Consider the following 16,367-nt stretch of genomic DNA (forward strand, 5'->3'; position numbering starts at 1 on the left):
TACAATATGCTGCCTTCCAAGAAGGTTGATTTTAAATATTTAAATGAGCATGGAAAAATGTATAGCACTGTCACAAGAATAGCACATTGTTATTGTGACTCAGGGAAATCTGCTTTTTTTTTTACATCTTTATTGGAGTATAATTGCTTTACAATGGTGTGTTAGTTTCTGCTTTATAACAAAGTGAATCAGTTATACATATACATATGTTCCCATATCTCTTCCCTCTTGTGTCTCCCTCCCTCCCACCCTCCTTATCCCACCCCTCTAGGTGGTCATAAAACACCAAGCTGATCTCCCTGTGCTATGCGGCTGCTTCCCACTAGCTATCTATTTTATGTTTGGTAGTGCATATATGTCCATGCCACTCTCTCGCTTTGTCACAGCTTACCATTCCCCCTCCCCATATCCTCAAGTCCATTCTCTAGTAGGTCTGTATCTTTATTCCTGTCTTACCCCTAGGTTCTTCATGACATTCTTTTTCTTAAATTCCATATATATGTGTTAGCATACCATATTTGTCTTTCTCTTTCTGACTTACTTCACTCTGTATGACAGACTCTAGTTCCATCCACCTCATTACAAACAGCTCAATTTTGTTTCTTTTTACGGCTGAGTAATATTCCATTGTATATATGTGCCACATCTTCTTTTATTTAACATCTAATTTGTATTACAAGTAACAAGTCTCATTTGGTGAATATTAAGTGATTGACAAAATGTGTTTTGGAGATCTGCTTATGAGGAAACTGGATTTTATAACTGAACCAACCAATGGTGATGAAACTGTAGCTTTCATCACAGAAAAAACATGCATCTTAGGCAGTGGGAGGGGAAATGAATGACACTGAAGTAACATCAGAAAAGGTAATGACTGTATGACTTTTCTTTTTTCACAAGTATACTTTATTTTCTCTTCAAAAAGAAACTTTTGAACCCTGAATTCTTATGTGTCAGGTAGCAGGTCAGTTCTGGTTATGCATAAACTTTGGGAGTTGATGGAAATGTGAAGAGAAATGTAATGGCATGTTTCCAGTCTTGACAAGATAATTTACTCAGTTTTGACTCACAGGTTGGTGGATGAGAGCCAGACAGCTTCACATTTCCTTGTATAATTTTTATGTGAGCTAGTTAATCAGCATACAGATATTCAGAATTTTCCTAAGCTGAAGATGTACAACTGAAAAATTAAAACTATTCAGTGACTTTCCCTTGTTCTCAGGATAAAAGCCAAAATCATTAATGGGCCTAGAAAGCCCTGCATGGTTTGGCATCTGCCTCTTTCTTTGCACTTCACCTCTAGTCACTCAAACCCTTGCTTACTACACTCTGGTCACACTGCTTCAGGGGCATTGTACATACTGTACCAAAATATGATACATTACTAAAATTATTTTGCCCTCCCATTAGAAAATATTTCAAATATAACAATAAGTATATAAAATGCTAACTGATAAAATATGCTCATAAGGGAACTATTTGAGGAATTCTGGATTAATGCAATAAAGTTTACATTTATCAAAAACAAATTACTTTTTATGAATCACATGTCTTGATAAAATTAAACATGCTGGGCAAAGCTAAATGTTATTTGCTTTTTTAAATACAATATTATTTTTTATCCAAAGAATTTGAGGAAGCTCTAAAACCAGTTTTAAAGAGTGACACTACACTCTTCTGGTTCCCCTCTGTCTGCTCCTTAAATGTATGTACATAACAGGGGGAAAAAGCAGGGAGATGTAGAATAAAACAAACTTAAGAGATATAACAACCAAACGTGATGTGTGGACCTTATCTGGATACTGACAAGAAAACAATAAATGAAAGTCATCTTTGTGGTAATCAGGAAAAATTTAATGTAGCCTGGGTATCAGATGGTTTTAAGGAACTACTGTTAATTTTGTTAGGTATGATAATGGCATGATAGTTACATGAAAAAATAAGTCCTATCAGTTAGACATGCATACTGAAGTATTTAGGAGTGAACAGACATGATATCTGGATTTGCTTTAAGATATTCCAATAAAAGGCAAAGGAAGAAACAGATACAAGGGGATTATACTAATGTACATTGAACACCCAGAATAAACTCTGAATGTTAAAAAAAAGAGGCTACAAAAAGACAAAAAGAAAACACCAGTGAATGTTTTTTATAATCGAGGGATAGGAAAGGCCTTTTTAACTATGGCTTAAAATGCAGAAGCCAAAAAAGAAAAGATTGATAATGTCGACTACTTAAAAAATATCTTCTGCATGACAGGGAAAAAGTCATGAATTTTTTTTTTTTCAAATGAGCAATGAAAAGCTGGAAAAATACTTGCAACTGATAAAAGAGAGCTAATCTTCCTAGTTTATTAAGAGGCCTTAGAAATTGATATGAAAAAGACATGTAATCCATTAGAAAAAGGAGAAAAAGACATAAATGCACAGTTCAGGGAAAAAGGAATATGAATTCCCCATATATAAAAAAATGCTCAACCTCACTCATAATAAGAGAAATATACATTAAGATACAAATAGAATTTTTACCAATCAGCTTTGGGAAACAAGCATTCTCATATATTTTGGTAGGTTAATTCCTATGGATAATTTGGTAATTATCAAAAATACAAATGAATTTATTCTTTGACTCAGTACTCCTAATGAGAATTTATGTCTACAGATATACTTGCATATGTATACAAGGATATTTATTGGTATACTGTTTGTAATTAATAAAAGATTGGAAATAGCCCAAATGTCCATCACTAGTTTAGTAAATTATGGGATACCAATACAATGGAATACTATGCATCTGTTTACAAAACAAAGGAACCTCTCTATATATACTGATATGGAAAGACCTCCAGGATACATAGTTAAGTGAAAAAAAAGTAAGAAAAGGAATAATTCATCCTTTTGAATAAATAAAGGTTGGAAGTGATAATGACATATATCTTCGTTTTCTTGTATTTACATAAACAATGGAAGTATACACAAGAGCTAATAAAAGTAGTTACTTGGAGGATAGGGAAGAGTGGTGTAGATAGGGAAGGGATGGGACTTAATATAAACCTTGATTTATTGTTATATTTTTGAACCATTTGAGTATATTACATATTCAAAACAATATAAATAAATAAAATTTTAAAAGTTAACTCCTCAGCAAACCTTCTTCATTTTATATCATACAAGATTAAGTCTTTTCCTTTACTGTTCTCCCACATTATTTTGTATGCAGTTTTTTATAACACTCCACAGTTAGTACCATAATTTTTGTTTATTTTCAGTCAATCCTACAAAGGTATGAACTTAAGTGTAGAAATCTTATGTTAATGCATCTCTGTCTGTTTCATAACGTGCACAGTGCCTGGCATGTGATAGTTGCCCAATAAATTGTCTTTTGAATGAATATAACTTTTTCAGGTACACCTTGTCTTAATGAATCTTTTCCTATAACATCTTGCTTTTGCCTCTTTTATTGCATTTGTAACTCCCTTGTAGTAGAATTATTTACTTAGATGTGTTTGTCTTTATGAGATTGTGAATCCCTGAAGTATAGTAGGTATTCATTTAGGATGGTGAACTTAGAGACCTTGAAAAATTAGAAATAATTTTTCCATAATTATTAACAAATGATACTAATACTATCATAATATGTAGTGATATCTAAGATGAGCACTCTCCAGTAAAGTAATAGAGTCTTGGTAGTGGAAAATAAGAATCTAAACTTTGAGAAAATCTTTGTTCATTACACTGATGCCTTTATCCATGGAGACTTCACACATCCTGCAGTCCATTATTCAAGGGTATGAAAAATCTATTAAGCTGTTTTTTTCAATCTATTTTTGGTTTAATTTCCAGAATTTCAATGATTAATTTTGAAATACGTTAGTGGTATTTAGTCGGACTTTATAGAAGAACAACATTACATAGAACAACACTAATGAATTGGAATTGAAATTCCAAGAATGATAGGGATATTATCCTAGAGCACATAAATTACTTGAATGCATGAAAGTCCCTTGACCTAGCTGAAATGTAGTTATTTATATATTCATTCATTCAGCAAATATTTTTTGAGCAACTACTATGCTAGGCATTCTGAAGTATCACAATATAAATAAAATATGGTCTTTGTCCTCAAGGAGGCATTATAGCATAGTGGTTAAGAACACATTGACAAAAAAAATTATAAATCACTATATTGTACTCCTGTAACTTATATAATATTGTACATCAACTATACATCAATAAATAAGAATGTGAAAAAAAGTGCACGTGAAATCAAATAAACCTACTTTTGAAATATTGCTTCTCTCTTTACTAGTTACATTAGCTTGAGTAAGTTATTTAAACACTGTGCTTAGTTTTCTGTCAAAAAGGGACAATAATAGTTACTTCAGAGGATTTTCATGAAGGTTGAAATGAAATAATGGACATATAGTGGTATACACAGTTGTTGGCACATAATAACCACTCCTAAAGTGTTTCTTTTCAGTCTTATCGCCTAAAAATAGAAGTGTTCTTTTCTCCAGTCAACCTTTTCATCATATTAGCATTCATCTGCTTTATTATAGTATATCACCCCATACCAAATACTTACAGGTAGACTTGGTATTCACACATGGTACGCTTATCCTAATTCTCAGGCTCTATGAGGCATGGGGGAACAACTTCCTAGAGTAGTGAGGATTTTAGTGAATGGAATTGATGAATGATTATTAGTAATCTTAAGAAGAATAAAAGAGGTTCCATAAGACTGATGATGGGAGGATATCATGTTATTTATTTGAGTGAAACAATGGAATTCTAAGAAAGATTCTAAATGTACTAAAAGGTACTTTGAAAGGAAATGGTGATCACTAAACGTCAGTATGGGTTCACTAAGAATATATTATATATATTATGCTACTCCAGTAGACCACTGTTACCTAACTGGTATCCTTCAGAATATTGAATGTTAATACGATAGTGCTGCTAAAACAAACATACAATAAAACCACACACACACACACACACCAAACTTTTCTATGACCAAATAAATTTAGGAAACATGAGATTAAGCAAAGTTAAACATGCCTTCACATGTATTTACTGTAGGACTTTTCAGTGTCTTAATACACTAAAGTATGTTATATTTTTCCAGTAGCATAACATAGCACATAGTATTTCCCAAATGGTAACATAGAACTATTTTGTGGTGTGTGTGTGTGTGTGTGTGTGCACATTACTTATCAACATTACCCAAACTAATATATATATATATACATTTTTTTTTTTTTTTTTTTGCTGTACGCGGGCCTCTCACTGTTGTGGACTCTCCCGTTGCAGAGCACAGTCTCCGGACGCTCAAGCTCAGCGGCCATGGCTCACGGGCCCAGCCACTCCGCGGCATGTGGGATCTTCCCGGACCGGGGCACGAACACGTGTCCCCTGCATCGGCAGGTGGACTCTCAACCACTGCGCCACGAGGGAAGCCCCCAAACTAATATTTTATAAAATTGTTTTGGGAACACAGGTCTAGTTTTTTTCTTTATAGTTACTAGAGTAGTAGAAAGAATAATGAGCAGACATATTTCAGTTTTTAGAGGGCTGAAAAAATTAATTTTATTAATCTAAGATGAAAAACTGTCTTCTAGATGAGTCGGCTTTAAAAATTTTTCTTGCATAACCCCTGAAAGAATTTTGAAAAAAGAATATCCTCTCACACATTTTTAAGTTGACATCAAATGTTTTTCATCATAATTTAAAATTTATTTTTTTTAGTCTGTATTTCTTTTATTGGAGTATAATTGCTTTACAATGGTGTGTTAGTTTCTGTTTTATAACAAAGTGAATTAGTAATACATATACATATGTTCCCATATCTCTTCCTTCTTGTGTCTCCCTCCCTTCCACCCTCCCTATCCCACCCCTCCAGGCGGTCACAAAGCACCGAGCTGATCTCCCTGTGCTATGCGGCTGCTTCCCACTAGCTATCTACCTTACGTTTGGTAGTGTATATATGTCCATGCCTCTCTCTCACTTTGTCACAGCTTACCCTTCCCCCTCCCCATGTCCTCAAGTCCATTCTCTAGTAGGTCTGTAAAATTTATTTTTTTAAAAAGTTGGATCACAGGACATTCCTGGTGTTGCAGTGGTTAAGAATCCGCCTACCAATGCAGGGGACACAGGTTTGAGCCCTGGCCCAGGAAGATCCCACATGCCGCAGAGTGACTAAGCTCGTGCACCACAACTAATGAGCCCACACGCCACAACTACTGAAGCCTGCATGCCTGGAGCCTGTGCTCCATAATAAGAGAAGCCACTGCAATGAGAAGCCCGTGCACTGAAATTAAGGGTAGCCCCTGCTCGCCACAACTAGAGAAAGCCCACGTGCAGCAACAAAGACCCAGTGCAGCCAAAAAAAAAAAAAGTTGGATCACAGATGCTCAGAATTGCCTTCATTATAAACATTTTTAATGGCATACTCTATTTATTGGTCTCATACATAGAGTACTTTTAGTTATATATTTAGTAAATCAGTATTTATAATATAATAGCATGCACAAACCCAACACTCAAAAGGAAACTTTGGTCTTGACAGTAATTTGACTTTTAACCATATACCTTCCCCCTGCTGTTCCATTCCCCTGGGACACCTATCCTGAATCCTGTGTTCACTGTTCCCTGGCTTTCTGTTTTATTTAGCTTTATTGCATTTGTTTTTATTCTGAAGATATATATCTTATATATCATATATGTAATATATATATAATTTTTGATGTTTTAACTTTATAAAAAAGGCTTAATGCTATCTATAACCTTCTGGAAATTAATATTTTCATTCAACGTTATTTTTCTAAGGTTCATGCATATTTTTGGACATCTTTGTTTATTATTTAAAAAAAATATTTTATTCAACTATGTAACATATGTAAAACATATATACCCAAAAAAAGTGTGCAAATCATAGGTACAACTTGACGAATTGAAATAAACAAAACTGTCTTACTACTACCTATATCAAGAAATAGATATATGTAGGTATTTGATATATTTTATATTATTTAAATGATGTTTCAAAAAGTTCATTTCCGAAGTTTGTTGTTAATATGTTGGAATAGTATTTTATTTATGTATTGATCTTGCAACCAGCTATTTTGCTAAATAAATTCATTTATTATTTAAAGTAGTTTATCCATACACTTCTTGGATATTCTATATACATGTATATTATTTATAAAAAATACATTTAGATTTCTTCCCTCCTATAATTTATGTCTTTTCTCTTAACACCTTTATTGGAGTATAATTGCTTAACAATGGTGTGTTAGTTTCTGCTTTATAACAAAGTGAATCAGATATACATATACATATATCCCCATATCTCTTCCCTCTTCCATCTCCCTCTCTCCAACATTTCCTATCCCACCCCTCTAGATGGTCACAAAGCACCGAGCTGATCTCCCTGTGCTATGTGGCTGCTTCCCACTAGCTATCAGTTTTACATTTGGTAGTGTATATATGTCCATGCCACCCTCTCACTTTGTCCCAGTTTACCGTCCCCCCTCCCTGTGTCCTCAAGTCCATTCTCTAGTACGTCTGCGTCTTTACTCCCATCATGCCCCTAGGTTCTTCATGATCATTTTTTTAAGATTCTACATATATATATGTGTTAGAATACAATATTTGTTTATCCCTTTCTTTTTTTTTTTTTTTTTTTTTGCGGTACACGGGCCTCTCACTGTTGTGGCCTCTCCCGTTGCGTGGCACAGGCTCCGGACGTGCAGGCTCAGCGGCCATGGCTCACGGGTCCAGCCGCTCCGCGGCATGTGGGATCCTCCCAGACCGGGGCACGAACCCGTGTCCCCTGCATCGGCAGGCGGACTCTCAACCACTGCGCCACCAGGGAAGCCCTGTTTATCCCTTTCTGACTTACTTCACTCTGTATGACAGACTCTAGGTCCATCCACCTCACTACAAATAACTCAGTTCCGTCCTTTTTATGGCTGAGTAATATTCCATTGTATATATGTGCCACAACTTCTTTACCCATTCATCTGTTGATGGACACTTAGGTTGCTTCCATGTCCTGCCTATTGTAAATAGAGCTGCAATGAGCATTTTGGTACATGACTCTTTTTGAATTATGGTTTTCTCAGGGTACATGCCCAGTAGTTGAATTGCTGGGTCGTATGGTAGTTCTATTTTTTAGTTTTTTAAGAAAACTCCATACTGTTCTCCATAGTGGCTGTATCAATTTACATTCCCACCAACAGTGCAAGAGGGTTCATTTTCTCCACACCCTCTCCAGCATTTATTGTTTCTAGATTTTTTGATGATGGCCATTCTGACCTGTGTGAGATGATATCTCATTGTAGTTTTGATTTTCATTTCTCTAATGATTAATGATGTTGAGCATTCTTTCATGTGTTTGTTGGCAATCTGTATATCTTCTTTGGAGAAATGTCTATTTAGGTCTTCTGCCCATTTTTGGATTGGGTTGTTTCTTTTTTTGGTATTGAGCTGCATGAGCTGCTTGTAAATTTTGGAGATTAAACTTTTGTCAGTTGCTTCATTTGCAAATATTTTCTCCCATTCTGAGGGTTGTCTTTTGGTCTTGTTTATGGTTTCCTTTGCTATGCAAAAGCTTTGAAGTTTCATTAGGTCCCATTTGTTTATTTTTGTTTTTATTTCCATTTCTCTAGCAGATGGGTCAAAAGGGATCTTGTTGTGATTTATGTCGTAGAGTGTTCTGCCTATGTTTTCCTCTAAGAGTTTGATGGTGTCTGGCCATACATTTAGGTGTTTAATCCATTTTGAGATTATTTTTGTGTATGGTGTTAGGGAGTGTTCTAATTTCATTCTTTTACATGTAGCTGTCCAGTTCTTACAGCACTACTTATTGAAGAGGCTGTCTTTTCTCCACAGTATATTCTTGCCTCCTTTATCAAAGATAAGGTGACCATATGTGTGTGGGTTTATCTCTGGGCTTTGTATCCTGTTCCATTGTTCTATATTTTGGTTCTTGTGCCAGTACCATACTGTCTTGATTACTGTAGCTTTGTAATATAGTCTGAAGTCAGGGAGCCTGATTCCTCTACTTCCATTTTTCTTTCTCAAGATTGCTTTGGCTATTCTGGGTCTTTTGTGTTTCTATACAAATTGTGAAAATTTTTGTTCTAGTTCTGTGAAAAATGCCAGTGGTAGTCTGACAGGGATTGCATTGAATCGATAGATTGCTTTGGGTAGTAGAGTCATTTTCACAATGTTGATACTTCCAATCCAAGTACATAGTATATCTCTCCATCTATTTGTATCATGTTTAATTTCTTTCATCAGTGTCTTATAATTTTCTGCATACAGGTCTTTTGTCTCCTTAGGTAGGTTTATTCCTAGATATTTTATTCTTTTTGTTGCAATGGTAAATGGGAGTGTTTTCTTAATTTCACTTTCACATTTTTCATCAGTAGCATGTACGAATGCAAGCAATTTGTATGCATTAATTTTTTTCCTCTTACTTAACCAAATTCATTGATTAATTAGCTCTACTAATTTTCTGGTAGCATCTTTAGGATTCTCTATGTATAGGATAATGTCATCTGCAAACAATGACAGCTTTACTTCTTCTTTGCCAATTTGGATTAATTTTATTTATTTTTCTTCTCTGATTGCTGTGGCTAAAACTTCCAAAACTATGTTGAATAATAGTGGTGAGAGTGGGCAAACTTGTCTTGTTCCAGATCTTAGTGGAAATGGTTTCAGTTTTTCACCATTGAGGATGATGTTGGGTACAGGTTTGTCATATATAGTTTTTATTATGTTGAGAAAAGTTCCCTCTATGCCTACTTTCTCAAGGGTTTTTATCATAAATAGGTGTTGAACTTTATTGAAAGCTTTCTCTGCATCTACTGGGATGATCATACGGTTCTTCTCCTTCAGTTAGTTAATATGGTGTATCACGTTGATTGATTAGCATATATTGAAGAATCCTTGCATTCCTGGAATAAACCCCACTTGATCATGGTGTATGAACCTTTCAATGTGCTGTTGGATTCTTTTTGCTAGTATTTGGTTGAGGAGTTTTGCCTCTATGTTCAGCAGTGTTGTTGGCCTGTAGTTTTCTTTCTTTGTGACATCTTTGTCTGGTTTTGTTATCAGAGTGATGGTGGCTTCGTAGAATGAGTTTGGGAGTGTTCCTCCCTCTGCTATATTTTGGAAGGGTTTGAGAAGGATAGGTGTTAGCTCCTTTCTAAATGTTTGTTAGAATTCACCTGTAAAGCCATCTGGTCCTGGGATTTTGTTTGTTTGAATATTTTTAATCACAGTTTCAATTTCAGTGCTTGTGTTTGATCAGTTCATATTTTCTATTTCTTCCTGGTTCAGTCTTGGAAGGTTGTGCATTTTTAAGAATTTGTCCATTTCTTCCAGCTTGTCCATGTTATTGGCATAGAGTTGCTTGCAGTAATCTCTCAGGATCCTTTATATTTCTGCAGTGTTAGTTGGTACATCCCCTTTTTCATTTCTAATTCTATTGTTTTGAGTCTTCTCCCTTTTTTTCTTGATAACTCTGGCTAATGGTTTATCAATTTTTTTTATCTTTTCAAAGAACCAGCTTTTAGTTTTTTCATCTTTTCTATCGTTTCCTTCATTTCTTTTTCATTTATTTCTCATCTGATCTTTATTATTTCTTTCCTTCTGCTAACTTTGGGGTATTTTTGTTCTTCTTTGTCTAACTGCTTTAGGTGTAAGGTTAGGTTGTTTATTTGAGATGTTTCTTGTTTCTTAAGGTAGTATTGTATTGCTATAAACTTCCCTCTTAGAACTGCCTTTGCTGAATCCCGTAGATTTAAGTTGTCATGTTTTCACTGTCATTTGGTTCTACATATTTTTGATTTCCTCTTTTATTTTTTCAGTGACCGCTTGGTTATTAAGTAGTGTGTTGTTTAGCTTCCATGAGTTTGTATTTCTTACACATTTTGTCCTGTAATTGATATCTATTCTCATAGCGTTGTGGTTGGAAAGATACTTGATACGATTTCAAATTTCTTAAATTTTCCAAACTTGATTTGTGACCCAAGGTATGATCTATCTTGGAGAATGTTCCATGAGTACTTGAGAAGAAAGTATATTCTGTTGTTTTTGGTTGGAGTGTCCTAAAAATATCAGTTAAGTCCATCTTGTATAATGTATCATTTAAAGCTTGTGTTTCTTTATTTATTTTTATTTTGGATGATCTGTCCATTTGTGAAAGTGGTGTGCTGAAGTCCCCTACTATGATTATGTTACTGTCATTATCCCCTTTTATGGCTGTTAGTATTTTCCTTATGTATTGAGGTGTTCCTATGTTGGGTGCATAAATAATTACAATTGTTATAGCTTCTTCTTGGATTGATCCCTTGATCATTATGTAGTGTGCTCCTTTGTCTCTTTTAATAGTCTTTGTTTTAAAGTCTGTTTTGTGTGTTATGAGAATTGCTACTCCAACTTTCTTTTGGTTTCCATTTGCATGGAATATCTTTTTCCATCCCCTCACTTTCAGTCTGTATGTGTCCCTACATCTGAAATGGGTCTCTTGTAGACAGCATATATACGGGCCATTTTTATATCCAGTCAGCCAATCTATGTCTTTTGGTTGGAGCATTTAATCCATTTACATTTAAGGTAATTATCGATATGTATGTTCCTATTACCATTTTCATAATTATTTTGGGTGTATTATTGTATGTCTTTTCCTTCTCTTGCATTTCCTGTGTAGAAAACTTCCTTTAGCATTTGTTGTAAAGCTGGTTTGGTGGTGCTGAATTCTCTTGCTTTTACTTGTCTGTAAAGGTTTTAATTTCTCCATCAAATCTGAATGAGATCCTTGCTAGGTAGAGTAATCTTGGCTGTCTATTTTTCTCCTTTATCACTTTAAATATGTCCTGCCACTCCCTTCTGGCTTGAAGGGTTTCTGCAGAAAGATCAGCTGTTAAACTTATGGGAATGCCCTTATGTGCTATTAGCTGTTTTTCCCTTGCTGCTTTTAATATTTGTTCTTTGTATTTAATTTTTGATAGTTTGATTAATATGTTTTGGCATGTTTCTCCTTCGATTTATCCTGTATGGGACTCTCTGTGCTTCCTGGATTTGATTAACTATTTCCTTTCCCATATTAGGGAAGTTTTCAACTCTGTTCTCTTCAAATATTTTCTCAGTCCCTTTCTTTTTCTCTTCTTCTTCTGGGACCCCTATAATTCGAATGTTGGTGCATTTAATGTTGTCCCAGAAGTCTTGGAAACTGTCTTCTATTCTTTTCTTTGTTTTTTCTTTATTCTGCTCTGTAATAGTTATTTCCACTAGTTTATCTTCCAAGTCACTTATCCTTTCTTCTGTCTCAGTTATTCTGCAACTGGCCCCCTCTAGAGAATTTTTAATTTCAGTTATTGTGTTGTTCATCACTGTTTGTTTGCTCTTTAGTTCTTTTAGATCCTTGTTAAACAGTTCTTGTATTTTCTCCATTCTATTCCCAAGATTTTGGATCATTTTTCTATCATTTTTCTGAATTATTTTACAGGTAGACTGCCTGTTTCCTCTTCATTTGTTAGGTCTGGTGGGTTTTTTCCTTGCTCCTTCATCTGCTGTGTGTTTCTCTGTCTTCTCATTTTGCTTAACTTGCTGTGTTTGCGGTCTCCTTTTTGCAGACTGCAAGTTCGTAATTCTCGTTGTTTTTGGTGTCTGTCCCCAGTGGCTAAAGTTGGTTCAGTGGGTTGTGTAGGCTTCCTGGTGGAGGGGACTAGTGCCTCTGTTCCCATGAATGAGGCTGAATCTTGCCTTTTTGGTGGGCCATTCCACATCTGGTGGTGTGTTTTGGGGTGTCAACAGCCTTATTATGATTTTAGGCAGCCTCTGTGCTAATGGATGGGGTTGTGTTCCTCTCTTGCTAGTTGTTTGGCATAGGGTGTCCTTCACTGTAGCTTGCTGGTCATTGATTGGAGCTGGGTCTTGGCGTTGAGATGGAGATCTCTGGGATACTTTCACCCTTTGATACTACATGCAGCTGGGAGGTCTCTGTTTTACTAGTGTCCTGAACTTGGCTCTCCCACTTCAGTGTCACAGCCCTGACACCTGTCTGGAGCGCCAGGAGCCTATCCTCCACATGGCTCAGAATAAAAAGGAGAAGATAAAAAGAAAGAATAAAATAAAGTTATTAAAATAAAAAATAATTGTTAAGGAAAAAAATTAGGTAATACAATAATAAAAAGGAAAAAAAAAACCGGACAGACAGAACCCTAGGACAAATGGTAAAAGCAAAGCTATACAGACAAAATCCCACACAGAAGCATACACATACACACTCACAAAAAGAGAAAAAGGGAAAAAATATATATATATATATAATTGCTCCCAAAGTCCACCTCCTCAATTTGGGATGATTCATTGTCTATTCAGGTATTCCACAGTTGCAGGGTATATCAAGTTGATTGTGGAGATTTAATCCACTGGTCCTGAGGATGCTGGGAGAGACTTCCCTTTCTCTTCTTTGTTTGCACAGCTCCCGGTTTCAGCTTTGGATTTGGACCCCCCTTTTCGTGTAGGACACATGAGGGTGTGTGTTCTTTGCTCAGACAGGACGGTTTTAAAGGAGCAGGTGATTCGGGGGCTCTGGGTCACTCAGCCCGGGGGCAAGGGAGGGGTACAGATGCGGGGCACGCGTGCTGTGGCAGAGGCCAGCGTGTCATTGCACCAGTCTGAGGCATGCCGTGTATTCTCGTGGGGAAGTTGTCTCTGGATCATGGGACCCTGGCTGTGGCGAGCTGCATAGGATCCCAGGAGGGGAGGTGTGGATGGTGACCTGTGCTTGCACGCAGGCTTCTTGGTGGTGACAGCAGCAGCCTTAGCTTCTATTGCCCATCTCTGGGGTCCACGCTGATAGCCACGGCTCACACCCGTCTCTGGAGCTCCTTTAAGCAGCACACTTAATCCCCTCTCCTCACGCACCAGGAAACAAAGAGGGAAGAAAAAGTCTCTTGCCTCTTCGGCAATTCCATGGTTTTTCCCGGAATCCCTCCCAGCTAGCCGTGGTGCACTAGCCCCCTTCAGGCTGTGTTCACGCAGCCAACCCCAGTCATCTCCCTGGAGTCCTACCTCCGAAGCCTGAGCCTCAGCTCCCAGCCCCTGCCCACCCCAGCGGGTGAGCAGACAAGCCTCTCAGGCTGGTGAGTGCTGTTCGGCACTGATCCTCTGTGCGGGAATCTCTCTCTTTTTCCCTCTGCACCCCTGTTGCTGTGCTCTCCTCCGTGGCTTCGAAGCTTCCCCCCTCTGCCACCCACATTCTCCGCCAGCGATGGGGCTTCCTAGTATGTGGAAACCTTTCCTTCTTCACAGCTCCCTCCCACTGGTGCAGGTTCCATCCCTATTCTTTGTCTCTGTGTTTTCTTTTTTCTCTTACCCTATCCAGGTACATGGGGAGTTTCTTGCCTTTTGGGAGGTCTGAGGTCTCCTGCCAGAGTTCATTCGGTGTTCTGTAGGAGTTTTTCCACATGTAGATGTATTTTTGATGTATTTGTTGTGAGGATGGTGATCTCCACATCTTACTCTTCCGCCATCTTGAAGCTCCTCCAGTTGTGTTTTTATATTGCAGTTACAGACATTCTAACATTTTGAAAGGAAATATAAATGACTACAAACAGACACTTAATGAAGAAGGCCACAATAGGAGAACTTGCTCTACAAGTTTTCACGATGCCCGTCTCTGGGGTCTGCGCCAGAAGTGGGCATAGTAAAATTGATAGTAATTAAGGTAGTGTGGTATTGACACAATGATAGATAAACAGACAAGTGGAATAGAAGAGAGATACCAGGAGCAGACACATGCATGTATGATCACTTGATCTTTGGCAAAAGTGACATTGCAAAGTGGTGCAAAAAGAATGTTTTTTTCAATTACTAGTGCTTGAATAATTTTATATCTATTTGGAAAATATTAAATTTTATCTATATCTCATACCTTACATGAAAATCAATTCTGGGTGGATTGTAGCTCTAAAAGTAATTTAAAAACCACCACAATAAAGCTTTTGTAAATGAATATGAGAACATCTTCATGTCCTCAGGGTCTGGAAAGCCCTCTTAAATAATTGACATGAAACCAATTAACCATAAAGGAAAAGATTGATGTATTTAAATAAATTAAAATTAAGAGCTATTGTTTATAACATGAAACTATTAAGTCAGGCTGGAAGACGTTATTTACAGTACAGATAAGGGACACAAAGCTGCTATTTGGGATAGAGACAAAGAAAGGCAAACAAACTTAAAAATGGGCAAAAGTTCTGAACAGATATACTGCAAAATAAAATATCAAAAAGACAATAAATGTATGAAAAGGTGCACAACTTCTTAGTATACAGGGAAATGCACAATAAGATTACCATTCCCCACTAACATGAGAGCTAAAAGAGAAACACTGGGTCCTGAATGAGAGTCCCATAGTACTCTACATGATGCTAGTCATACCATGCTTGGAGCATGATATTCAGTTCTGGGGATCACCCTTTGCAGAAGAGAGAAATTGACAAACCAGAGCATATTTAGAGGAGAGACCTCTAGACATCTATCACAGCATATGAACAATGGTTAGAAAAACTGGAAATATAAACTTGGAGGAGAGAAGTCCTCCTGTTACAAAGGCTTTCACAAGAATAGAGATGAGTTAATAACTGGAAATTATTAGTATCAAAGAAAAATAAAAGAAAATAGTTCTGAGCTCAACCTCATAAATTATTTTCTAAAGTTTTGAGCTCACGCCAAAATGGAATGGGAATGCCGCAGGAATTGTGAGTTCACTGTAACTGGAGGTGTTCACAAGCATTGCCCAGGCAACTACTTGATGAGGTTATTATTACTAGGGTGTGGAGGAAGCTAGGGCTTTAGACTGACTTCTGAGGCTCTTTTAAGATTTATAGTTACATAAATCATGGTGTGTTTGCATGTGTTTGTGTATGTGTATGTGTGTGTGTGTGTGTGTGTGTGTGTGAGAGAGAGAGAGAGAGAGAATGGGACCTCAGAGCAGGCCACTCTTTGGAAGAAATAATACCTGAGAAATCAACCTCCACCCTAACTTCATCACATTTCTTCTAAAGACAAATGAGTTATCTTCACAGGTTGACTCACAACTCTTCTCGAATCAGTGATAACCAATGAAAGAATAAGGGGCCAGTGACCCTTACTCTAGGTATCAAAAGGTTTTTAGAAATAGTTGTTTCTCTTGCCTGGAATCCCATTGTTCCCTGAGATATTTTCTTGTTACTGTTCAGGGACAATGGATGAAATGACATTCTAACTCTCTTCTGGAATTCTGTACAGTGCTAACAATGTTGTCTTGCTTTTCCAAGCACAGAACATTTTTCCCATGGGTATGT

Source organism: Phocoena phocoena, chromosome X, assembly GCF_963924675.1.
Source record: "Phocoena phocoena chromosome X, mPhoPho1.1, whole genome shotgun sequence".
NCBI classification, from domain to species: domain Eukaryota; kingdom Metazoa; phylum Chordata; class Mammalia; order Artiodactyla; family Phocoenidae; genus Phocoena; species Phocoena phocoena.